The 27652-nt window shown below is 37.8% G+C and overlaps 1 long non-coding RNA gene across 1 annotated transcript in view; it reads left to right on the top strand.

Moving 5' to 3' along the window:
* The first annotated feature begins 1378 nt into the window (after positions 1-1378).
* LOC139361912 (uncharacterized) overlaps positions 1379-27652 on the top strand; it is a 93183-nt gene continuing 66909 nt past the window's right edge. The window contains exon 1 of the long non-coding RNA XR_011619882.1: positions 1379-1688. This is a non-coding gene — a long non-coding RNA (uncharacterized lncRNA). The remainder of the gene's footprint in view (positions 1689-27652) is intronic.

Raw genomic sequence — 27652 nt, 5'->3', positions numbered from 1 at the left:
CCCTGTGTTGAGACATCTCAGTGTCTTCAATTAAGTCCAGGATCCTGCAAAATTTTCAAAATCTTTTTATACAAAGCTCTTATAAATTCACTTGTAAGAATGATCACTTTTAAAATGACAGAGGAAGGTTGCCAAAACAGCAGTGCAAACAGTGGGCTAGAGGCCTTATCATTTCCTGAATCAAGTCTGGTGGCCCCTGCTCCTGCTGCAACATTGGCTCTCCTCTAAGAGCAGAAAGTGTTGCTGCCTGGCACTCAGCAAGTGTTCATTGCTGGTTGAAAGGAATTAAACAAATGCCTATCTCTTATATAAGAATCATCAGATGCTACGTCTGGACTGGATGGCTAATCTAGCTTCCTCATTTTTCAAAGGAGGAAATAGAAGCTCAGTAAGGTCAATAAGTTCCAAGTTTATATAGGCATGAAATAGGGTTTAAACTCTAAAACATGTTCTGATTCCTTATTTTGTGCATTTCTCTCATTTGCATTCTCTCTCAGCATTTCTTTCAGCATTGTGCATTCTCTCTCAGTATTCTGCTCCTTATTTTGTGCATTTCTCTCAAAATATTGGACTCTACTTTGAAAGATTATTAATATAATTAGCTTTGCATTTGAATAATGAAGAAAAAATCACACTGATTTACCTAATAAACTTCTTCAAAGAAATATATATCAGCCCCTGAAGTCAAACCTGTGTTCATTGTGGGAAATAGTTGTTGGAAATAGGGGAACTCTTAGGGTACACGTGCCATTTTCTATGTCTGTTTTGGCTTTATGCAAGGAGAAATTTGGCTGGTTTTCAGGGAATCCAGGAGTTTTTTAAGTTGATCATGTTCTTTGATTTAACTTGGAATGACTTGCAAGTATTATCATCCACTTGCTGTGCCATGGAGGAGAAGTGGAGGAAGAAGTGTGTGGTTAAGCTAGTCATGACACAGTTAGAAAAGTAACTTGAGGAAAAGGCAAAACAGCCACTCTGTTTCAGTTTGTTTGGTTGAGGCCCTCAGGACATATACTAGTGCAGACCAGACTCCCCAGAAAGGCAAACTCTCCTGGGTATGAATTGTATTCCTCAATATGCCCCTGACATTGGAAGGAAGCTACAAAAAGCAGCAGTGGGACTTTAAACGCCTATGAGCCAGCTCTTAAACATGGCCTTTAAGGTTTACAACAATAGGCACAGGGCAAAAGAGAGAGAAAGAGAGAGAGAACCAACATAAATAAAAAGTGTAATTGTTAGCAGTTGTCTTAGGCCTCCTGCCAACTCAGAATTACCCATGCCAAGAAAGTGTCATGAGATAAGCATCTGGGGTGTCCAGATGAGAGTCCTTGACTTACCAGCCCCTGAGCCAAAATTGCTGTGCCTTCTGCAGGAATGAGGGTCATTGGCCATGAGAATGTTCTAACTGTTCCTGGTGCATGGGAACAAAGACTCCTCATCAATCTGCCCAGTCAGAAATGAAACCCAGGACTTCCTCCATGTTCTAAAAATTCTGGGTAATAATTGCTGTGGGAAGGAGACTAATGGGCTTTCTGATACTAGAGCTAGCTTTCTTACACTAGTTGCAACAAGCTGCCTTGCTGAAGTAAAATTACTGGGAGTCCTGGACCCTTCTTCTGACGGACAGCTTCCCACAGTGGCAGAGAAGCAGCCATCTGAACATTTTTCTTTGATGTCTCCACATCTGGGTAAGTTCTCTGGTGGCTTGGGGACTCTGAGGTCTCCTCTGGAGCAATGTGGTTCATCCGTTCCCTTCTGTAGGATCCCCTTCCCTGCCTCTCCCTGTCTTCCATACCTATTGGGGCAAACACAATTTGGCCAGGTGGATAGGCTCTAATTTTGTAAATAACTTGGATCCAGCTGTCTTGTATGTAGGTCTCTTCCTTTGTGTGATGTGAGTTGTATCCAGCATGCTATCAAATTGGCTTATAAATAAAAGAGTGCTCATGAATTAAACAAGAATAGGCTAAACTTGAGAGTTGGAAGAGAATGTTGTGTCTTCTAAAATTTAACTTCAAGATTTTTACCTAGGTAAATCATTGATGTTTTTAGGCTTTAGAATATTTTAAAAAGCTTTGAAAGGGTAGCTTTGTGTATGGTTTAAATTCTTAAAATTATAGAATGGTTTTCATCTGTAAAATCCCAGTATCTGATGGGCAGTTCAGAATTTTCTGCTTCCTAAGTTTATATGAAATGTGCCAGGGAAGATGTATTATTAATTGGAAAAAAGAATAATATTTTTTCCAATCTGGAACTTATTAAAAGGCTGGTTAAACATGTGAAGGAACAAGTGAATAAAAAAGAAAGATATGAGGAGAGTTATGGATAGAAGATACATTTTTTTGTGTGGGGAGGGATATAAAGAAAGTGATTTTGCATGAGGAGGGATCTTGTGTGGTAGATTCTTTTCCTAGAATAAAATGACAGGTTATTTGGGAGAGAGGTGGCACAGGATAGGGCAGAGAGTCCAAGCATTGCAAAAGAGTGATGGGGTTTGTAAAGGGAAAGTTGTCAGCAGGATTTTGTATATGATTAAGCTGGCTGTGAAGAAAAATTGTGGTAGACTTTCTAGAAAATAATCTACATATTGGAACTGGGTTTTCTTAAGGTATTTAATTGCATTACAGGAAATTTGTCTTTTAATGCTATAACTGGTTTCTTTTAAAACTTCTCAGATTCATATCAAAGATGTTCAACTGTTACTGTGACTCACTCCCTTTGAGAAGACCTGAGATAATAACTTTGCTTTAGGTTTTTAGTCAGCTCCTATAATTTTTTCTCCTCCAGTTCTAACTGTTGTTGTGACCTCATGCTAAAATATTGTATCGTAGAGGTCTACAAAAAGTGTGTGGTTAAGCCAGTCAATTATGACATGCTTAACCAATATAACTTGATTACATACTCTTGGCTGTTCTTTTTTTTTTTTAACTTTTATTTTAGGTTTGGGTGTACATGTGAAGGTTTGTCACATAGGTATACTTGTGTCACAGGGGTTTATTGTACAGATTATTTCATTATCGAGGTATTAAGCCCAGTACCCAATGGTTATCTTTTCTGCTCCTCTCCATCCTCCCACCCCCGACCCTCAAGTAGACAGCAGGGTCCGTTGTTTCCTTCTTTGTGTTCATAAGTTCTTATCATTTAGCTCCTACTTATAACTGAGAACATGCAGTATTTGGTTTTCTGTTCCTGAATTAGTTTGCTAAGGATAATAGCCCTCAGCTCCATCCACGTTCCTGCAAAGGACATGATTTTTTTCATTTTTATGGCTGCATAGTGTTCCATAGTGTATATGTACCACATTTTCTTTATCCAATCTGTCATTGATGGCATTTAGATTGATTTCATGTCTTTGCTATTGTGAATAGTGCTACAATAAACATTCACATGCATGTGTCTTTATGGTAGAATTATTTATATTCCTCTGGGTATATACTCAGTAATCAGATTGCTGGTTCAAATGGTAGTTCTGCTTTTAGCTCTTTGAGGAATCACCATACTGCTTTCCATAATGGTTAAACTAATTTACACTCCCACCAACAGTATATAAGCGTTCCCTTTCCTCTGCAACCTTGTCAGCATGTTATTATTTGACTTTTTAATAGTAGCCATTCTTACTGGTGTGAGATTGCATCTCATTGTGGTTTTGATTTTCATTCCTCTAGCGATCAGTGATATTGAGCTTTTTTTCATATGCTTCTGGGCTACATGTACATCTTCTTTTGAGAAGTGTCTGTTCATGTCCTTTGCCCACTTTTTAACTTTTTTTTTGTTTTTCCCTTGTAAATTTTTTTAAGTTCCTTATAGATGCTAGATATTAGACCTCTGTTGGATGCATAGTTTGCAAATATTTTCTCCCATTCTGTAGGTTGTATGTTTATTTTTTTTCTATAACTTCTTTCACTGTGTAGAAGCTCTTAAGTTTAATTAGACCACACTTCTCAATTTTTGCTTTTGTTGTGATTGCTTTTGGTGTCTTTGTCATGAAATCTTTGCCTATTCCTATGTCCAGGATGGTATTGCCTAGATTGTCTTCCAGGGTTTTTATAGTTTTGGGTTTTACATTTAAATATTTTGTCTAACTTGAGTTGATTTTTGTATATGATGTAAGGAAGGTGTCCAGCTTCAGTCTTCTGCATATGGTTAGCCAGTTATCCCAGCACCATTTATTAAATAGGGAGTCCTTTTTCCATTGCTTTTTTTTTTTTTTTGACCTTGTTGAAAATCAGATGGTTGTAGTTCTGTGGCATTATTTCTGGGATCTTTATTCTGTTCCACTGGTCTATGTGTCTGTTTTTGTCCCAGTGCCAGGATGTTTTGGCTACTGTATTCCTGTAGTATAGTTTGAAGTTGGGAAACGTGATGCCTCCAACTTTGTTCTTTTTGCTTAGGATTGTCTTGGGTAGTTGGGCTATATTTTGGTTCCATATACATTTTAAAATAGTTTCTTCTAGTTGTGCGAGAATGTCATTGGTAGTTTGATAGGAATAACTTATAATGGTTGTTTTTATTGAATCTGTAAATTTCTTTGGGCAGTATGGCCATTTTAACAATATTGATTCGTCTTGTCCATGAGCATGGGATGTATTTTCATTTGTTTGTGTCTTCTCTGATTTCTTCTAGCACGGTTTTATCATTCTTGTTGTAGAGATCTTTCACCTCACTGGTTAGCTATATTCTTAAGTACTTTGTTCTTTTTGTGGCAATTGTGAATAAGACTGCCTTTCTGATTTGGCTCTCAGTTTGGGTGTTGTTGGTGTGTAAGAGTGCTAGTGATTTTTGTACATTGATTTTATATCCTGCAACTTTGCTGAAGTTGTTTATCAGCTAAAGAAACTTTTGGCCTGAGACTGTGGGGCTTTCTAGATATAGAATCATGTTGCCTGCAAATTTGGATGCCTTTTTTCCTATTTGGATGCCCTTTATTTCTTTCTCTTGCCTGATTGCTCTGGCCAGGACTTCCAATACTATGTTGAATAGAAATGGTGAGAGACAGCATCCTTGTCTTGTGCTGGCTTTCAAGGGGAATGCTTCCAGATTTTGCCCATTTAGTATAATGTTGACTGTGGATTTGTCATAGATGGCTCTTGTTGTTTTGAGGTATATTCCTTCAATACCTAGTTTATTGAGAGTTTTTAGCATGAAATGATGTTGAATTTTATCAAAAGCCTTTCCTGCATCTAATGAGATAATCACGTCGATTTTCTCTTTAGTTCCTTTTATATGAACTATTTCTTGATTTGCATATGTTGAACAAATTTTGCATCCTGGGGATGAAGTCCACTTAATTATGGTGGATTAGCTTTTTTATGTGCTGCTGAATTTTTGCTAGTATTTTGTTGAAGATTTTTGTGTCAGTGTTTATCAAGGATATTGCCTGAAGTGTACTATTTCTGTTGTGTCTCTGTCAGGTTTTGGTATCAAGATGATGCTAGCCTCATAGAATGAGTTGGGGAGGAGTCCCTTCTAAACTTTTTGGGAGGTACCAGCTCTTCTTTGTACATATGGTACATATGGTAGAATTATTTGTACATATGGTAGAATTCAGCTGTGAATCCATTAGGTCCTGGGCTTTTTTTTGGTTGATAGGTTATTTGTTACAGATTCAATTTCAGAGTTTATTATGTGTCTGTTCAGGGAATTGATTTCTTCCTGGCTCAGTCTTGGGAGGGTGTATGTGTCCAGAGATGCATTTATCTCTTCTAGATTTTCTAGTTTTTTGCATAGAGGTGTTCATGGTAATTTCTGATGGTTGTTTTTATTTCTGTGGGGTCAGTAGTAACATTTCCTTCATCATTTCTAAGTGTTTATTTGAATCTCCTATATTTTCTTTATTAGTCTAGTTAGTGGACCTCTGTATCTTATTAAATTTTTCATAAAACAAACTCCTGATTTCATTGATCTTTTGAATGGTTTTTTGTGTCTCAACCTCCTTCAGTTCAGCTCTGATTTTGGTTATTTATTGTCTTTTAGCTTTGGGGTTGATTTATTCTTGCTTCTCTAATTCTTTCAGTTGTGAAGTTAGATTGTTAATATATTTCTAACTTTCTGATGTTGGCATTTAGTGCTATGAATATCTTTCTTAACACTGCCTTAGCTGTGTCCCAGATATGCTAGTATGTTGTATCTTTATTCTCATTATTTTTAAAGGACTTTTTGATTTCTGCCTTAATTTCATTATTTACCCAAAAGTCATTCAGGAGCATGTTATTTAATTACCATGTAATTGCATGGTTTTGAGTGTTTTTCATAGTCTTAACTTCTGTTTTTATTGTGTTGTGGTTCAAGAGTGTGTTTGATATGATTTTGGTTCTTTTGCATTTGTTGAGGATTGTTTTATGTTCAATTATGTGGCCAATTTTAAAGTATGTGTCATGCGGCAATGAGAAAAATGTAAATTCTGTTGGTTTTGAGTGCAGGGTTCTGTAAAGGTTTATCAGATCCATTTGGTCCAATTTTGAGTTCAGGTCCTGATTGTCTATGTTAATTTTCTGCCTTGAGGATCTCTCTAATACTGTCAGTGGAGTGTTGAAGTTTCCCACTATTATTGTGTGGGAGTCTATGTCTCTTTGTAGGTCTCTAAGAACTTTCTTTATGAATCTGGGTGCTCCTGTGTTGGGTGCTCATATATTTAGGATAGTTAGCTCTTCTTGTTGAATTGAACCCTTTACCATTATGTAATGCCTTGGTCTTTTTTTATCTTTGTTGGTTTGAAATCTATTTTATCTGAAATTAGAATTGCAAGCTCTGCTTTTTGCTTTTTTCCACGTGCATGGTAGATTTTCCTTCATTCCTTTATTTTGAGCCTGTGGGTGTCATTATGTGTGAGATGGGTCTCTGAAAGACAGCATACCATTGGGTCTTGCCTTTTTGAATCCAGTTTGTCACTCTGTGCTTTTAAGTGGGGCATTTATCCTATTTACATTCAAGGTTAGTATTGATATGTGGATTTGATCCTGTCATTGTGCTATTAGCTGGTTATTATAATGGCTTGTTTATATGGTTACTTTATAGTGACATCAGTCTGTGTGTTTAAGTGTGTGTTTGTATTAGCTGGTGTTAATGGTGAAGTGTATCCAGGTTCTTGGTGTCTTGAACAAAGAATTGCACAAAACAGACAAACAAAGCAAGGAAGAGATGAAGGGATTTATGAAAAATGGAAGCACACTCCCCAGTGTGGGAGTGGGCCCAAGTATAGGAGCATAAAGGCCCTGTCATAGGGTTTTTGTGAGTTTAAATGCCCTCTACTTGGGGTACGCCCTATGTATATGGAGAGGATGAAGTAAAATTACAAAGTCATTTACTTGGCCTACGCCCTATGGAGAGGATATTTCCTATCATAGCTGAAGTGTGACTCAGCCTTATGTTCCCTGCCTCCAGACCCTATTTTCCTGCCTCACTGGTAGCCAGCCAAAGACACCTGTAGGATGTGCCTGGAGACTGGTTGGGAGGTCCCTTCTAGTGAGGAGGAATGAGATCAGAGACCCACCCACAGAGCAGTCTGGTCACATTTTGGTAGAGCAGCTGTGCTGTGCTGGAGTCTGCCTCAACCCCTGCTCACCTCGAGCACTCCAAAGCTCAAAGGCTGGAAGAGTTAAGTCACCCAAACAGCAAAGATGGTGGCCTGCCCATTCCTCTGGGAGCTCTGTCCCAGAGAGTTTTCAAATCTCTCTTGGCTAGAGAACATGGGCAGGGGTGGCTAGAGGCCCTGGTAGGGAGGTCCCACCCAGTGAGGAGGAATGGGATCAGGGACCTGCTTAACAAAGCAGTCTGGCCACATTTTGGTAGAGCAGTTGTGATGTGCTGGAGGATCCCTTCTGCCCCTGGTCAGCTCACACTCTCCAAAGCCCGAAGGCTAGAGAACTAAGTCACCCAAAAGGCAAGATGGCAGTCCATTCCTTCTCCTGGGAGCTCCATCTCAGGGAGGTGTAACCCTGCCTGCTGGTGGCTGGCTGGAATTCCAAGCCAGTGGGTCTTATCCTGTGAGGCGCCATAGAAGTGGGGTCTGCAGACTGTCACTGCTCAGCCCCCTGGATTCAGTATCTTTCCTAGGGGTATGTATGGGAGCCCACTTTGCTGGGCTGCAGCTACTTTTGCTGGAAAGTCCGAGTATCTAAGGCTCCAGGGTCTCCATGCATACCTGAGCAGCTGCTATGCTGAGACTCCATGTAGGTCTCTTAGTCTGAAGGCCCTGGTGGAGTGGGTTCATAGGAGATCTCCTGACCCAAGTATTGCAAAGATCCGTGGGAGAAGCATGGTTTCCTGGGGTTGTACATTCACTCACTGCTTCCCTGGGAGTGGGGAGGTTCCTCTGGTTTCATGTTGCTCCCAAATGGGGCATCATCCTGTCTTGCTTTCCTTCATTTTCTATGGGTCAAGTTGTTTCCTTGATTAGTCCCAATGTGAGTATTTGGACGTTTCAGTTGAAGGTGCTGTATTACCCTCTTTGTACCTTTCCATGAGAGACACACACACTAACTGCTTCTAGTTGGTCATCTTGGCCACCCGCATATTGGTTTTTCTTAATATAGAACCTTATTTTTGGCTTTTAGTTTTTGACTCTTATATTGCATAACAAATTTTAAGGGCTAATGAGTGCCTGCCCACATCCATTCCCATACAGCCTAAAAAAGTTTAATTGGCTATCAGTCTTTTGGCTCTAAGTCCCGTGGCCAAAGGAAATCCCAAAGAAACCAGAAAAACTAACTCAAACCATGACAGGAAACAGGAGGTCAGACATGCTTCACCATGCTTACTCCCTAAATTTAGGCCAGGATCAAAAGGCCTTTCGAAATTAAAATAAAATATTGCCCTTTCTCACAAATGGAAAACAAACAAACAAAAAAAAAAAACACAAAAAAAACCCTCCTTTGTTTAACTGGAAAATTTAGTCTTACTAAAGACTTAAAAAAATGAAAAAAAAATCCTGGGCCTGGCACGTTGGCTCACGCCTGTAATCCCAGCACTCTGGAAGGCTGAGGCAGGTCAATCATGAGGTCAGGAGTTCCAGACCAACCTGGACAATATGGTGAAACCTTGTCTCTACTAAAAATACAAAAAAACTAGCCGGGCATGGTGGTGTGTGCTTGTAGTCCCCTGTAGTCCCAGCTACTCAGGAAGCTGAGGCAGGAGAATCACTTGAACAATTACAACCAAAACACCTCTATCAGTTATTGTTAAATACCCCCACTGCTGTTAAGCTTCAGAAAATCACTAGCTGGGGACACCTGTCCAGGATTAAACCTGTTTCTTGTGAATCTCCACAGGTATAAGAGGAAGACCCCACACCCTACATTTGTGAACCCCTAGAAGACGTAAAGCTATTGTTTTGCAAACACACAAATAAATAACATGACAAGGAAGAGCATATGCAATAGTAAACCATGCCTATTATTCTCACCTGGTTTTTACCTTTCCTAAGACCTTTGATAACTACTTTATTATTACTAATTTTTGGTCCTTGCTTGTTTAACCTCTTAGTTAAGTTTGTGTCTTCTAGACTACAACAATTCCACATGAAGATGATGCTGGCACAAGCCTTCCAACCTATCCTGTCTTCTTACCCAGAAAATAAAAACATTCTGGTGTTGGGCCCCTTACATCAGGTAGCCAGAGAGTTTTACTCCTCCAATGCTAGGCAGAGCCTATGTCCATGGAATCAGCAAGAAGCAGTTATAAAAGATGGACCTCTGCCCTTCTGCAGCCCCCTTAAGATTAAGGAGCATCGAATCTCTGAGAGAAGAACGAAGGACACCAGCAGGACTTATTTTCTGGTCACAACCCTGCTGACCAAAACAGGATCTCATCCATATAGAATGAAGTGAAAAAAATGGCAGGAACCAGCAGATGGCGACAAAAGCAATTCCTAGCCGCCCTCATTGCTCATTAGCATAAGACATTCCCGCCAGCACCATGACAGTTTATAAATCCCACCACAGGCCGGAGGTGGTGGCTCATGCTGTAATTCCAGCACTTTGGAAGGCCGAGGTGGGTGGATCATGAGGTCGGGAGATCAAGACCATCTTAGCTAATACGGTGAAACCCCGTCTCTACTAAAAATGCAAAAAGTAGCTGGGTGTGGTGGCATGTGCCTGTAGTCTCAGTTACTCTGGAGGCTGAGGCAGGACAATCGCTTGAACCGAGGAGGCAGAGGTTGCAGTGAGCTGACATTGCGCCACTGCACTCCAGCCTGGGCGACAGAGTGAGACTCCATCTCAAAAAAAATAATAATAATAAAATAGAAATAATAAATAAATAATAAATGAATGCCATGACAGTGACCCAGAAGCTATGACTTTATTCCATACAATGGCCTGGAAGTTACTGCCCCTTTCCTAAAAAGTTCTAAATAACCCGTCCCTCAATTTGCATTAACCTGCCCCTTAATTTGCATGTAATTGAAAGTGGGTAGAGGTGAGTAAACATACAGTTGCCAACAACCCATACATTGCAGCTTCTGGGTGCACTGCCTTTGAGTTAGCCGTAACTCACAAGGAGCAGTACCCTTTAATAAAAGATTGCTATCTAACAACACCAGTTTTCCCTGGAATTCTTTCTTGAGTGAAACCAAGAACCCTCCTGGGCTAAGCCCCAATGCTGGGGCTCACCTATCTTGCATCAGATCCATCAATTGATATGAAATGTGATTTACTTCAGGCAGAAAAATATTTACTCTGTAAATATTTTCCCTAGCTCCTTGGACAAATGTGTTTGAGTTTCTAGTGAGCAAACCTTCAATATGTCTGCCATTTTGGGGAAGAAGTTGTAACTTGGAGTGAAGGTAGAGGGATTTATTATGAGAGCTTTGCTGACAGACATCTCATTCTTTAAAACAAAATCAACACACAAACATAACTGGTGAGAAATACAACATAGTGGTTAAGACATGAGCTTTAGCATCAGAGCTTGGTTTAAAATTCAGTTATGTTTTTGACAATTGCATGACTCAGGGATGACAGATTAATCCTCACTTATAAAATGGAGATGATAAGGCCTATCTGAGGAGAATGTTGTGGGGATAAGGGAAATAATTACTCTAGATCATTTATCCTATGCCCATAATATACTAATAGCTGAATAAACTGTGGCTTTTGTTATTACAAATAATAAAACTAACTGAAGGTACCATGTTCTCTAAATAGTACTCCCTGCTCTTTAAGAATTCAACAGGTTTGCAATTTATTCATATCTCCCCTATAACTATGTGACATATTATTAAATTGATCCAACTCTCTGAACCTATTGATGAAATGAAAACATTCAATCCTGTCCTCAATCAAGTACAGGCCTAGGTCACTGTAAAGACTCAAAGCTCTGAATTTCCAGGATTTAAGTGGAAGTAAGTCAGTGAACCTAAATTATGACTCCTCCCACTGGGCACATTCGATGACTAGAGTGAAGAGCTGTGTGCTGTCAAGAATAGGGCCCTGTAAGATGCTGGGAAATTTTTCCTAAAATGGTTCCATTGACTGCATCCTGAACTCTCCCACCCTAAAATACTGCACAACAAATCCTTTTCTCCAACCGACACTGATTTCAAAATTATGTGAAGGAAAATGCCAACAGAGCAAAACCCAGGATGATCTTATTCAATTAATATTTTCTGGTACAAGTTAATTTACTTTTTTCTCTTATAAATAAGCCAAATGACATAAAGATAATTCAAGATGAAAAATCACAGTAATATTTTTAGTATCATGGCAAGCAGCCAGTTCCTCCAAATTAGAAATGCCATATAAAAGTAGAAGATACTCAGTTAAATGTGATTTTAAGATAAACTGTATTTTTTTTTTAAGTGAAAGGATGTTCTTAGTCAGTCTTGGCCCTTGTAGGTGGACCTAGAAAAATTGCCAAGGGCACCTCCAGTGACCGGGCTCCATGTTGGATGTACATGTACAACATACACATTTAACTGGTCATCCTATATTTTTATTTGTTAAATCTGGCAACTCAAATCCAAATGAACTGATTATAATCACCTTTACAGTTACTTGTGATACTTAATAACCCTTCAAAAAATTATATTCTGGGACACCTTTCAGACATCTTCTGGTACTTGTTTACTATTTTAAAGAGATGACAAATTTGTAGATTGGAAAGTTACTGAATGTAACCACTTTTATACTTTTTCTCCTTATGGAGTTATCATTAATATAAATTGCCATTTATATTGCTATTTATATTAATGATAACTCCATAAGGAGAAAATTAACTTGCATAAAAATAAAGCTTAATTCTTCATAGGCAAGCATGAAATAAACATGCCAGCATAGACTTCTGGGAACCAGAGAGAGAAATTTTAACTTCATGATTGGAACCAGCTGGTTAAAAGTTTTAATGCCCATGACCATTTAGACACAAAGAAACTTCCAATTTCAAATCCTGGACAGTTTTTACCAATGATGTCACAACAGAGTCCTAGATATTTGGGGCTTCAAATGAAATCTTTATCATGTAGGGATAGATCGAAATTTGAAATTTCTCCCATGCTGATTTTGGACAGTGCCAGATTCATACTCTCAAAGTTTTAATACTTATAGATGATCTTCTGGTAGCTGATAAGAGATGAAGCCTGAGAAATTCATTCCAAATCCCAGTGAGCAGTCATATGGCCCTTTCTCAGGACAGTCTGAAAAAGTTTTATAAAATTTCCCTCTCACAAGGGGACCTATTTGTTCATCTGAATTATGCAGTGTGTGAGAGATTTGCTAAGATGTAGCAATTTGCTTCAATGTGTGACCTTTGCTTGCTGAGTCTCTCAAGCCTTGGGGACAATTTAAAGTGTGGATAATAATCTTGATGATCTCTGGCCCCTGAACTCCTCGCAGAGAGATTCCAAATCTCTCTGCATTTCCTGTACAGAATCTAGTGGGACTTACTCATTGATGAAAAATGAGTGAGATTCAATTCTTGACCTCAAAAGTGTGGTAGGAACAATATGGCTGTTGTCTTGGTCATCACCATTCTCCATCCATGACTGTTGTGCTCTGCTGCCAATGCCTCATGGCCCTAAAACCGAGGAAGCATCTCTAAGCCAGGGTCCGCATGACTGGTTGCAGAGAGTGCATCTTTCTAGGGGGATACTGGTAAGCAAGCTGCTGTTTTATATTTTGCAACATCCCTCTCAAGGAACCTAGGAAGAATCCCCAATGCTGGGTCAGAAAATATTTCAATGGGTTTTTACTGTGTCTCGTTGGAAAGAATCCCTCCCCTCTGATCTTGCACCCAGTGTCCCAACTGTGCTTCTTGTGCCTCCATTCTTTCTTCACCACAGTGAGTTTCATGCTTATCCAGGGCACTTTGTCAGTCTTTTGTATATTGGGACTCACTTTAGAACCTTAGATTATATTGTAAGTTTAAGTGTTTTCTTCTCTGTTTTATCCAAAATTACTAACATACTTATGTAAGTAGCAATCCTATGGAGCTACGGTTTTGTTCATTCATCTCTCTCTTTATTCAAATAATATTTTGGCTAAACAATTTCAAGCCAAACAATTTGATTTCTGCCCTCATGAATCTTGTAGCTCAGTAGGAGAGACAGGGGCAGCAGAAATATCATTTTTTAAAAAACTGTATCTGTTGTCTTCTCAATTCTCTCTAAATTGTATTGTCCTGAAACTTCTCACACATTAAAAGAATAACATTCATTTTATTCAGAAAGAATGCAGTTCTTGCCTGTAACAAAGGGATCATTACTCGAGTTTGAATTTCAAATTAGACTTCTAAGTACGTTTAGAGCAGTAGTCCTGAAAGCTAGTTTTACTTAAAAAATAGATTTTCTGAATCCTAAACATTTTCCTTTAAGTATCAGAGACTAGAGCTTAGAGGATTGATGAGAGCATAAACTATAGAACAGGGAGGACTGTATTCCTCAATGGAATCACCAAAGTTCCAGCCCCATGAAGAAGACAAAAAAGTCCTTTCAGGGCTGTGCGAGGAACTGGAGAAAGATTGAAAAAGGGTAAAAACCAGGTGAAGATGGTCCCTGGCCCCCTTTTGCCTCAACATATATCATCTCCTAGGCCTTGGTTCAGAGTGGGAATTGGGAAGAAGATAGTTAAGTGTGGGGAGAATGAAAGTACATTGGACTAAACCAAGTAAACAGAATGAGATGATCTAAGTTGCTGCTTGTGGAAGTGATCATACGATTCCCCATTCCTCCTTCTTTCTGGGCATATGGCTCCCTGAAATTAGGCATGTCCATGGGACTTCACTTTGGACAATAACATGAGCAGAAGTGATGCTTTTTACCTCTTGGTAGAAGCATCAAAGACACAAGATTCTGAAGGTTGTTTTCTGCTAGGCAGCTGAGAAGGACACAGACGGCATCATAACAAAATATGGAAGACTGGCAGCTTGGATTCCTCAGAATGCCAAGCAGCCATATTTGGTTTCCATCTATCCTTTCTTTATTCTATTTCTCAAAATGTACAAAACAAAAGAGGAGGAGCCAAGTGGTTTCGGGTGGAAATCATGAATTCAGTTTTGAATATATGAGTGTGTGATGCCTGAGACATTGAAGAAAATATGTTGACTATGCAGGTGGACATATAAATACAGAATTCATGGGAAAGATCTATAGAGATATAAATTCATATATAGAAAGGATATATAAACCCTGTCTCCCACCCCAACCACATTTCTTTCATTGGAAAAGATATTTTGAATCCAGGAAGGTTTTAACTTTTGATGATCCTATTTAACTAAGTACTTAGAAAAAAACTGTAAAAAAAAGACTTTACTTTCAAAACATACAAAACAGTATTTTTATTTATGCATGCATGGAGAGAAACTAAGTAATATTTCCATGTACCTTTTTAAAACTTCACTGTAATTCTATTTTAGCTGCAGGTGAATCCATTTATTCCAAATAGTGATACTGAATATAAATTGAAACAAATGAACTCCATATTCCTTAATTGATTCATATCCGTATGCTGTGATCTAAACAGTTTAAAAATACATAAAGTAAACAAATGCTTTCCTAAAAGATCTAAACTTTAGATTCTACAGTTTATCTTTCATAAAGAGACAGCTCCAAATTACAAGAAAGTTGAGGGTAAACCAGTAAGCAAGCACCTAGGTATTTGTGTATATACAGGGGATATGGGGAAAGTGAGTACGCAATACCACAAGGCAGTGTGTTCCTATTTGAAATGAAAAGAACTAAGTAGTTCCCTGGTTTTCAACTTGCTATTAAGATGAGAGAACCTAGTGACCTTAACCTCATCAGAATGCCGAGCAGTGGTATTTGGTTTCCATCTATCCTTTCTTTATTCTGTTTGTCAAAATGAACTAAACCAAGTGGTTTTGGGTGGAAATCATGAATTCAGTTTTGAATACATGAGTGTGTGATGCCTGAGACATTGAAGAAAATGTGTTAAGTATGCAACAAAACACAAGTATGCAACAAAAGTATGCAAAAGTATGCAACAGAAATAAAAGAGATTAACAAAAGCAATCATGATAATGAAGAAACATGAATTTTAAATATTCAAGCAATAGTGTTGGGACTATGGTGGGGAAGGGAATGTCAGGAAGAGAAAGATGTATTAAAATTTGATGTATTAAAATAAATTTATGTGGAAAGGGTGGTGTTAGATGTGGTACATTTCCAGAAGATAAAAGATATAGGGGCAAATTTCGCTTTGAAGCAAGCAAGAACTTAACATATTTTTTTCTGCTTCCTAGAGTACTATATCTTCATAGCAAAAATTTTTGAAAAATATAGAAAAGTAAAGTTTAAAAAGTCACTCATAAGCTCTTCTCCCAAATATAATCGCTGTTAATATTTTGTGCACATACATATAAATATGTACATATGTTTATTCATTAGTTCATTTAGCAATTGTTTACTAAGCACCCATTATGTTCCAGACGCAGTCCTGTAATTGATGCAATTCTCTGCTATAGTACATTTAGCTTGGGTTCACTATCTTTCTACTATACTGAATATCTTTAATATAAATTTGTATGTGTGGCTCTGATTATTTGTTTAGTTAATATTCTTAAAGAAGACTTTCTGAGTCAAAAGACATTCTGAAATTGCTTCCTCTCAAATAATTGATTTCCTTTTTCACTAGCAGTGTAGAAAAGAATTATTTTCAACTACGCTTGCAAACATCATCATACTTTTGGTTAATCTGTGCTGATGGAAGTTAAAACACATATATTTCATTTGCATTTTTTTTACCAATAAGGTTGAAGACTTTTGTGTTTTTAATGAATTGGTATATCATTTACATTTAAAGCTAAAGGTAGACTGAAAGTTTATACCCTGCCAAATTCATGTGTTGTGACCTAATTCCCAATTTGAAGTTAAGGCTTTTAGAAGATGATTAGGTCATGAAGGCAAAACCCTCATAAATGTGATTAGCACCTTTATAAAAGAGATGACAGAAGTGCCCTTGTCCCTTGTCCCTTCCACCATGTGAGGATGCAGCAAGAAGACATTGTCTGTGAACCAGGATACAGGTTCTCAGCAGACACTGAATCTGCTGGCACCTTGGTCTTGAACTTCCTAGCCTCCAGAAGTAGCTGTGACTTATAAACCACCCAATCTATGGTACTCTGTTATAGCAGCTCAAAGGACTAAGACAGTTAAGTAAATTTAAATAATGTATAAAATCTTTAAAAAGAATAAAAAGAAAATAAGCTCCAAAAGTCCATCACCCATCTTAAGAAAGAAATACTTTTATTACCTTTCAAACCTCTGTGTACTTTAGTATATCCTTCCCCCTCCAAAGAAAGTAAAGAAAGTACTATTCTCAACTTTGAGTTTATCATTTTCCTTTCTTTTCTTTTTTCTTTTTCTTTCTTTTTTTTTTTTTTGAGACGGAGTCTTGCTCTGTCGCCCATGCTGGAGTGCAGTGGCATGATCTCAGCTCACTGCAAGCTCTGCCTCCCGAGTTCATGCCATTCTCCTGCCTCAGCCTCCCAAGTAGCTGGGACTACAGGTGCCCACCACCACAACCGGGTAATTTTTTGTATTTTTAGTAGAGATGGGGTTTCACTGTATAAGCCAGGATGGTCTTGATCTGACCTCGTGATCCGCCTGCCTCAGCCTCCCAACAGAGCACAATCTTAAGTGGAAATCCGATTGCGCACTGCAACCTCTGCCTCCTGGGTTCAACTGGTTCCCCTGCCTCAGTCTCCTGAGTAGCTGGGATTACAGGCACCCACCACCACACCCAGCTAATTTTGTATTTTTTAGTAGTGACAGGGTTTCACAATGTTGGCCAGGCTGGTCTTGAACTCCCGACCTCGGGTGATCTGCCCACCTAGGCCTCCCAAAGCTCTGGGATTACAGGCGTGAGCCACTGCACCCAGCCAAGTTTATCGTTTTCTTACTTTAGCATATTACCATATACATTTCTATGTCAAATAACATAGTACTTATTTTTGTATTTTAAAAAGCTATATGAGTGGTCTCATACTGTATGCAAACTTTCACACATACCCCAAATCTCTTTTGTACTCAACATTAAGAGATGTAAGCTTGTTTTTCTATATAGTTGTATTTCATTCATTTTCACTGTTAAAGTACAACGTATAATATACAGCGTTATATACAACATTTTTTAGCCTTTCTACCATTAATTAACATTTGAGTTGTTTCTATTTATATTAGTCCATTTTGCATTGCTATACAGGAATACCTAAAGCCGGGTAATTTCTAAAGAAAATATATTTATTTGGCTCATGGTTCTGCAGACTGTACAAGAAACATTGCACCAGCATCTGCTTCTGGTAAGGGCCTCAGGAAGCTTCCAATCATAGTGGGAGGTGAAGGGGGAGCAGGTGTGTCACATGGCAAGAAGGAAAGCACGAGAGAGAGGAGGAGGAGGAGCCAGGCTCATTTTAAACAACCAACTCTCATGAATAGAGTGAAAACTCACACATTACTGCAGGGAGGGCACTAAGCAATTCATGAGGGATCCACTCCCCTCACCCAAACACCTCCTACTGGGCCCCACCTTCAACAATAGGAGTCAGATTTCAACATGTGATTTGGAGGAGACAGACATCCAAACTATATCGCTAGTTTTGTGATATTACAAAGTATGTTGCTTTGAATATTTTGTATGGCATTTCTATCCATATACATATACAAGAGTTTCTCTATGGAATAGTTGTGGGAGCTTAATCCCTGTGTCATAGAATGAGTGCATTTTTAATTTAAAAAATAAGTGATTGTCATCATTTTATATTGATTTACATCCCAACAAAAAGACTTAAGTACTGGTACAAAGTCATACCAATTTACATTTTTACCCAAAGACGTAGATGTCTAGTCGTTTCATATCCATGCCAACACTATGTATTTTTATTTTTATTTTTTATTTTTTTTAGAGACAGAGTCTCATTATGTTGTCCAGGCTAGAGTGCAGTGGCTACTCATAGACATGATCATAGTGCACAATAGCCGTGAACTCCCGGGCTCAAGTGATTTTCTTGCTTTAGCCTCTGAAGCAGCTACAGGTGCATGCCACTGTGCCTGGCCTAACATAGTATTATCAGATATTTTCAGATTTTCCAATTTGGTGCATATAAAATACTATCTCATTGTGAGTTTGTTTTGTACTTTTCAGATTACTAATGATGTTGGACATGTTTTTTGTGTGTTTGTTTGACTAATTCCTATTTTCTCTGCTTTTCCTTTTGTCTCCTCCCTCTTCCATTTACTTGTTAGTTTGACATTATTGGATTATCAGAGTACATAACAATAGATTACATTCCATTATTGTTATTGTTGCCTCATCTGTTGCAGTAACTGGGAATCAGATGTATCTTTAAAAACTGATAAATCAAGCAATAGAAATTAAGTAGATTTTATAATACAAACAGCAACACTAAGAATTATAGTATTAATGACTATCGATCACACTTAACATAGTGAGTTTTTTGAGAAAGTGTTTAAAATATCCAAGGAGATGTTGACTTCCATTTTATAGATATTTTCCAGAGTATGAGACCAAATGGGATCACTTTTACATAATTTTAGAAAGTTAGCAAAATCTAACCAAAAAATAGTACTAATCAATTATTCTCTAATTATAAGCAGAGACATAAAGCTACAAAATGAGATATTAGCAAATAGGTTCTTTAAAAACAACTACGTGAAAAACAGGTAGAATTTATTCCTCATATACAGAAAATTAACATTAAAAATTCTACTTATGTAATGCATTTAACAATAGGACAAAGGAAAAAAGCCACAAAATCAATTCAATAGCATCTGAAGCCTGAGAGGAAAATGAAAGGCAAGAGGCTGTGGCTGCAGCTGTGTCTGCTGACAACAGGGCAAAAATGGTTGCATTGAGAGCGAGCTGCATTTTCACCAGGCAGAGCAAACTAGGAGCAAAGCTGTGTGTGTGTTTCTTGGAAATCAAAAGAGGATTCCAAGAAAAGAAGCTTCTGAGAGGACTGGCTGGAGAGTCAAAGAAGATCCATTAGCTTCTGGACCACTGAAAACCTGAGGGCTGATAGTCGGGGGGTAAGTGGCTGGCAGCAGGAGACATTTTCTGTATCTAGGATGGTACAGAAAAGACTCCCACTGGACAGATCTACAGGGAACAATTGAAGAGTCCCATGGCAGAACAGGTCAGCTCTGGACATCAGTCAAATCCAGGGGAGCCTCTTATACTGGATTGCAATTGTGTTGGGCAAGTACAACTGTGTTCTTTTTCTCTAATGCCTTCTTTCTTCTGGTCAGTCTCTGGAAGGGGTGAAAGAGTGAGAAACAGCAGCCAGCAAATGTGGAAAGAGATGTGGAAGAGAGAACAGAGAAACTGAAAACAATTGCATTGCCCCCACTTTCCCAATGTAGGTTATCCAGGTTAAATGTAGGCCCCATCTGACTAGGTAAAGATTTTTTCCTTTGTTGTGAGTTTGAAAAGAACTAAACATCATACTGAAGTGGAATTTTTGAAATTGGATAGACCAGGGTTCAAATCTTGACTCAGTTATGTAACATCTTGTGAATTTTGACAAGTTCCTTAACTCCACTGAATCTGTTTTTATACGTATAAAATGGATGTAGGATTGTTATGAACATTAATTGAAAAATTATATAGAAAATAAGTGTCCAGCATAGTTCCTGGCACATGCTAGTGCTTGAAAACGACCAATCCACTTCAACAATTTGTGTTATGTCCTGCATGGTAATGTATTTGCCCCGATACTCTTCAAAATGTAGAAGCACCCACAGAAAATAAGTCTCAGTTCGAGCCCAGTATTATTAATATTCTACTGAGTACTAAGTATGGTCGTTAATAGTCTAATATGAGGAAGTCCAAACAGTCTCTGGAAATAGTCTTTCTGCAAGCTTTTTGAAGCTTCAGGGGTTGCTACAAAGACTGGAAAATCAATCTTGAACTCAGTCTTTTAATTTCTTTTCATGATTACTATTCTCAAATAGAGAATGCGATTAAAATTTATGCTGTCTTAGTTCACTTGCCTCAAAATAAACATTGATCAAATTCTATGTGAAGGGTCTGTAACATCTCTTCTATAATCATTTTAAAGTATATTAACAGAGATCTGTGTATTGTAGAACAAAGGGGGCTGTTTCTGGGAGACAGGAGTTCTGAGTTCTGGCTCTAGCTCTGCCATGTTCTGTGTGACCTATGAAAAGGCACATCTTCTGTTTGGGTCTCCTTCTCCCCTGTACAATGGGTACATGAATACTTCACAGGAATATTTAAGAATCACGCAGGTCATGCATGTTAATGGCAAAAATTACAATAAACTTGTAATGAAATATTATAGTTGCTACCTACATTCCTGAAAAAATCTGATTAATACAATCCTCACAGAAATCAAGATCATTGGCACCTCACACAAATATGTTATAATGCTTATTGTTATTATGATATGAAGCGAATGTTACATGGACTACTCAGAGGGCTAACTAGTTTATGTTATAATAAAGTTTATTTCTTTCAATTTTAGATGACAGCCAAAAAGAGAGAGAGATGAAAGTAGTGTTCACATACTGCTGAACATTAAACATATTTATTAAATATTTATACCTCCAAATGACCTAAAATGATCGGAAACTGAGATATGATACATATAATTTTGCACTCTTTTCCAAACAGTGTACTTTTGCTAGAGTAAAATGTCAGTCCAGGCTTATAGTTTGTCAAATGTACCATTTAGATTTACTTGATTTTTCTCCTCAGCGACTTCTCTGATGTCTCAACAAACTGTCAACCAGGAAATGGTTTACTGCTACAAACATTAACTTAGCTCCTGTCAAAACCTGTTAGTCATGACATGAGCTCTTATACTTTTATGGAACTTCTAGATTTCAGTTTAGATGGAAATAAAAAATATTCTATTGCTATAGCATAAATCTGCCTTTAATAGTCTAAGTGTTGAATTATGGCTATCAAAAAGAGTACACACTGCACATAGGGATAATTAACACTTAAATAGAAGCATAACTATGCCAGGGATTGTTTTTATCAGCCATTACAGGGTCATACATTTTACATTATAAAATTTCGCCCTTCTACCAGCCTTGATTGGGCTAAACAAAATGCCCAGCTTTGATTGGGCTAAAAAATCTGCTACCCTGATAGAAGAAGTGGCGCAACTGCACGCTCATACTTGCCATCAATAATTACTAGATGAGAAAGAAAGGAGAAATTACCTTTTTGACAGGATTTGAGACGTCAAAAAGGTCCTATTTTGCTGGCTCAGAGAGCTACTACTTCAGGGGTAGTAGCCTTCAGAGGTAATATTTCTCAGGATTACCTAAAACAAAAAGAATAAGAGGCTGCAAAGGAAATCCTTATGAAAAGAAGCTCAAATTTCTTTTAACAAATATTTATGTACCCATTTTTCTTCCTCTAAATATCCAGGCTGTGTTTCATTCAATATTCAACAAATATTTGTTGATCAACTAATAGTTTTTTTAATAATAATAAATTATTTAAGACATTAATGACAGAGGTGATAAGGCACAGCCCCTATTTTTAAAGAGCACACTATGTTTGGGAAAGAAAAATGTGTAACCAAGCTATCAGGAAATAATAGGGTATGATGGAAAAGGCCTACTCAATGCTATGGGAGAAGAGAAACATGAAAAATATATATTGCTAAAGGGTTTCAGTAAATATTTCACAGAGGAACCAACATTTAGTATGAGTCTTGAAGGTTAAATAAAAAGAGATGATATTACAGGAAAAAAGAAATTGATTGTGCAAAAGCATGGAATATTAAAAAGCATGACACCTCCAGGAAATAAGTAATTAAGTATGTTTGTCTGGTTGATAATTTTATTAGAAGAGATTATCAACTGCCAACTCTCAAGATACCAGCAAAATCACGTTTGATCAAGCAAAGACAAGTTTATTTCTCACTGTAGTAAGGGAAGCCAGTGACTACTTCGGCAGAGTCTTAGTGGTGTTTTGCAAGGGAAGAGTCAAAACTGGCATTTGTAAGGATTTGGAGTCTACTTTAAGGCATGTCTTTCAGTGAAGTGGTCTGATTGGTACTGAAAGATGTTGTAATATAATAGTGTATAATTAATGGACACAGTAAAGGGAATACACTGAAGAGTCTTTAAGAGTAAACAATCATTTGTTGAACCCAGCTTAATAATCTATTGTTTTGAGAAGAGGCTATTTACTTAAAGAGAATGAATTGATTTTTCAGATAAATAAATTCAGGAGATTCTGAAATAAACAGTTATTTGCAACTTCATCTTCCTGGGCAATGATTTCCTGGAATAATTAAGTCAGGTTAGTGCACAGGTTGAAAAGTTAAATTGTGTTAATATAGATAGTAAACTGTCTGGGTGCATATGCTTTCAGTTTTCAAGAGTAGAAACAGATGAGGTTTGAAACAGAATTTGAAGCTGAATCGGGCCATTTTGAAGAATTTGAAATAGGAAAAGAAAGGGGAAGGGATCAAGCTTTGCCCTATGCTAAAGTGCCTTTAAAAAGGTTAATTTTTATAGCAACCCTTTAAGACAGATAGTATTATAGCCATATTTCAGATTATACTGAAACTTAGGAAATTTATATTTTAAAAAATAATCCTTGCCCAGTGTCTCTCAAGGAACAGCAGAGCCAGATTTCAAACCCAGTCCTAGATGACCCCAAATCCTCTTGCTCTTTCTCTTACATAGTGCATTTTCAGTAGACCATAATGTAAAGTAGACTACTTCCAGTGGACTGTAAAGTAGAGGTCCAAAATGAAAAGTTTTATTTTAGAGATTGACTATTTAAGGTGTGGACCCATGGACCACCTGGTTGTTTATTAGAAATGCAGAACTTGAAGCTTCACCCCAGAACTACTGAAACAAAAATTGCTAACGAGATCTCAGGGAATTGTTGTGCGCATTAAAGTTTGAGAAGCAGTTTTAGAAAACTTTGTAGAGTTCGTGAGTTGCCATCTCCATGAGATGAGCTCTTGTTGCACAATGGAATTTTCTGCACTAGTTTCTAGCCTTGTCTTTTTTCCCTTGTCTTCCTCATCTATGACAGGAAAACAAAAGCAATAGAGACTTCGTTAGCATAATACACTATGGAAACTCTGCTATGGAAGTATAATTGATTTAGCAAGAGTTGCTTTTCTTATAGATGTTCCTCCCTTAAGACTTTGAAAACTTGAATCTACTGCTAGGTGGACAGTAAAACCTACCATCTAAGATGGAGCTCCTATCCAGGACGGAACTGAGACTGACTGCAGATTAGGTGGTGAAGCAGGGAAGAGCAGAAGGGAATAAAAGACCAAAGGGAAGATGGGAGGAGGAAGAGATGGGGGAAAAGACTGGAGACCAGACTTCAAAGAGACTACTAACTATCCACCAAGACATATTAGTAGGGACTTTTTGGGAAAACAAATGTTTTATATCATTTGAATTTATGTATGCTGGAAATCATAAGATCATATTTCCTTTTTGTAAATTATTCATAACTGCTTAGTAACTAAGTCTTTCATCATTCTTCATTTATTCACTCATCAACACCTTTCTTCAATGCCTACGTCACTGTTCTAGGCAGTAGAGATACATTCCCTAACGAGACAGATAAAATGCATGGCTTCTTGATTCTTATATTCTTGTGGGAAGAAGAGAGAGAGAATTAAGATGGGGAAAATATGATTTCAGATGTCTGAATTAGAGAACTTCTCCAGGTATAGTTATCAATAGATATTAAGACTAAAAGGACAAGTGGCATTTGAAATCAGTATTTTGGTGAGGAAAGTGGACAAAACCAGGGAGGCTGCACATCTAACAGAATGATGCATCACCATGCCTTATTTCCAGTCAGTATTCAGCAATTGGATGGGCATTGAGGCTCAGATGGGAGGTGAAAAGGGAGTGTCCCTTGTACCCTGTGGGCATTTTGTTATATTTCTCAATTTCTTATCTACAGCGTTCTCTTTTTAGGCTCTACATACAAGGCACTCTTACTCTTAATTTTCCTGTCTTCAGATCTTGTTACTCAATCTCCCTTGTAAATTTTTTTCTGGGTGTTAAAAGTAACATAAAATATTCGCCCAATTATTACCTAAGAAAGCTTCCCAGCAACATGCCTTGCAGCCCCTGGGGCATTTCCTGTGTGACACATCTCTATTTTAGAAGCTTCTGTAAGACAACCTGCAGAGTGGCCTCGTTGTTTATCTGCGGCTGGGTGATGTGGACCAGTGACGTGGTAGAGGCTCTAACCCACTTCCCTTAAGGCAAAGGTTTTTCACCGTGTTCACTCCAGGTGTGTGAATAATGGTAACTGCGGTCTGTCTAGTGTGTAACAGTTTACAAGGGCTCTAGGTGTGTGAATAATGATAACTGCTGTTTGTATAGTGTATGACAGTTTATAAGAGCTTTCATCACACCGTCTGATATTGCTATTTATATATTACAGCTAAAAAAATGGGCATACAAAGACAGTAAGCATCCTTCCCCAAAATCTCTGTGCCCAGGAAGTAAGTGCCATATCTTCTGATTTCCAACCCGTCTGTTCTTCTCACTCTTCCAACGTTGATACTCCATCATAGTGAGTCCCTCTTCCTCTCCTGCTGGCTTTTTCCTCTCTTTGTTATAGTTTGGAATTTTTTAAGGTTAAAGGAAAAGAAAAGAAAAATCAAAGAAAAGATTAAAAGCCATTCTTAATTAACTTCTTACATTATCTTACCTTTCATTTTCAGTGCCTTGTTTATAGGCATGAAATGCTTAGCATTCCTCTATCACCATTTAAAAAAAATAAAAGTAGCATTATTAGAGCCTCCCTTCACAAATTGTAGACAACATTGCTTGTCCTGTTGGCACTAAATAGGACTAGTTTGTGGCTGTAGATCTCAAAATAAATTAGGTCTTTTTTTAATTTGTCATTATTGTTATATACCAGTGTTATTTGTTAAGGTCATAATTAGGAGATAATGTTTGGCTTTGAGAGGGAATCTACCCACACATATCTCTCTGAACACGAAAGCTTCAGTAAAACTTACTTTAAATTTTATGCATTATTCCACTTAATTTTCCTGCCTTCAGGTCCCTTTGCTCAACCCCTCTTGTAGATTTATTTTTTTTTTTCTTCTGGATGCTAACAACAACAAAAAAGCATGCCATCAATATCGGGCGATTATCACCTAACAAAGCCTCCCAGAAACATGACTTGCTCCCCTGGGGTGTTTTCTGTGTGACACAGCTCTCTATTTAAGAAGTTTTAGCCCCAGAGCTGTGGCTCACTCCTTGAATTCAGCATTTTGGGAGGCTGAGGAGGGCGGATCACCTGAGGTTAAGTGTTCGAGACTGGCCTGGCCAACGTGGTGAAACCTCATCTCTACTAAAAATATAAAAATTAGCCAAGCGTGGTGGCACATACCTGTAATGCCAGCTACTTGGTGTCTGAGGCAAAAGAATCGCTTGAACCTGGAAAGCAGAGTTTGCAGTGAGCCAAAATTGCACCGCTGCATCCCAGCCCAGCCAACAGAGTGAGACTGTCTCAAAAAACGAAACAAAACAAACAAACATAAAGTAAAGAAGTTTCAAGGTTTAGTGGGACTTGATTTGCAGAGTGGCCTGGTTCTTCATCTGTGATGGGTGCTCCCCTGAAAAAAAGGTCATTCAAGAAGAAATTTCTTCCTCCTCAGGAAACTTTTCTTGGATAGCTAAAGTACTGATTGTTTGCCAATTGCTGAAGCTTGAGACAAGTTTCCATGACATAAATCTAATAAAGTAGTCTGCAAAAACAAATCGTGAGAAGGATGAATAAAGTATAATTAGTAATCTTTTAGAGATTTTAAAGAAAACCTTTATGAGATTGTCATTATCATTCTTCTTTTTAGTACCAATATGTTATTAATGAGAGCAAATATTTGACTTTTTCTGCAGTTGCTTCAACTTAATTTGAAAACACATTTAGTTTGGACATTGAAAGTAAATTTAGTAACGCCTTAATATTGAATTTTTACACCAATGCTCAAGGGTATTCAGTGTATAAATCATCTTTATCTGCCTCCTTAAAGTATTTAGAAAAAATGGAGGCAATAATATTGATACCTAAATGATAAGCACGTGGATCTGCTTATGTATGTTTTTTTCCTCAACCATCTCATCAAGATGGAGTGCAAAGGCATGTAGCATGTTCTAGACAAGTTCTAGGCAAGTTCTAGAAAAGAAGGTCTACATTCAATAAAGGTTCCAGTAAATATCCTTAAAGCTATTTGAATGGAATATCCTTAAAGCTATTTGAATGGAATGTTTACATTGAAGAGATTACCTTCAAAATTTGTATCCTGTTTCTGTAACCATAATAAATAGTACAACAGAGTGAGATTACCCACGAATGAAGGAAAAAACTCTGTCTTATTTGTCCTTGTGTGTATAAACCTAGGGTAGTGCCTGGCTTATATGAGGTGTTTAGTGTATATAAGACTGAATGGATATATACTGATATATTGAGCTTTATTCTTTCCAACATACCCAGGAACTACTAAATATGGAAAGAGGAGTTTTCCCTACATGTGTACACACACATCCCTGACACTCCCTTAATTTTCTAGTCCTACATTTGCTTTCTGTGGCCAAACAAGAGCTTCACCAGCTACTGTGCAGCCAGAATCCAATGAAGATGAAGTCGAGATGGAGGTATTGCCAATATTTGAAAAGCAGATGCCCTTTGCTCTTGCTTCCACACCTTTCTCAGACCCTATGAAATCACCCCAGGGTTAAACTCACATGTTCTCTTCTATCTTTCCTTTCTGATCATTTTTTGCAATTTTTAAAAGTTGTGGCAAAATGCACAAAACATACAATTTATATCAATTTTTAATATTTTTCTCATTACCTTTGATGTTCTGCCATGCTACTTTGATAATACTGGGTGATTTTTTTTTTCAAAATTCTGCTCCACATGTAGGGAGATTTTTCAATTTGATGGCTGAAATAGTTCTTCTAGAAATTGTTAACATTTGCTTAAATAACAGCAATTGATTGTCTCAGAGTTCTAGGGGCTAGAAATCAGAGATCAAGGTGTCAGCAGGGTCCATTCCTTCTAAGGTCTATGAGGGAGAATCCATCCGATGACTCTCTCCTAGCTCTAGTGATTTGCTGGCCATCTTTGGCATTCCTTGGCTTCTCTTGTATTACCTTGAAATCTGCCTTCATCTTCACATGGTACTCTCCTTGTATGTG

Source organism: Macaca nemestrina, chromosome 1 (genome assembly GCF_043159975.1).
Source record: "Macaca nemestrina isolate mMacNem1 chromosome 1, mMacNem.hap1, whole genome shotgun sequence".
Classification (NCBI taxonomy): domain Eukaryota; kingdom Metazoa; phylum Chordata; class Mammalia; order Primates; family Cercopithecidae; genus Macaca; species Macaca nemestrina.
The sequence above is the reverse complement of the archived record's forward strand: the minus strand, read 5'-3'. Positions and strand labels throughout refer to the sequence as shown.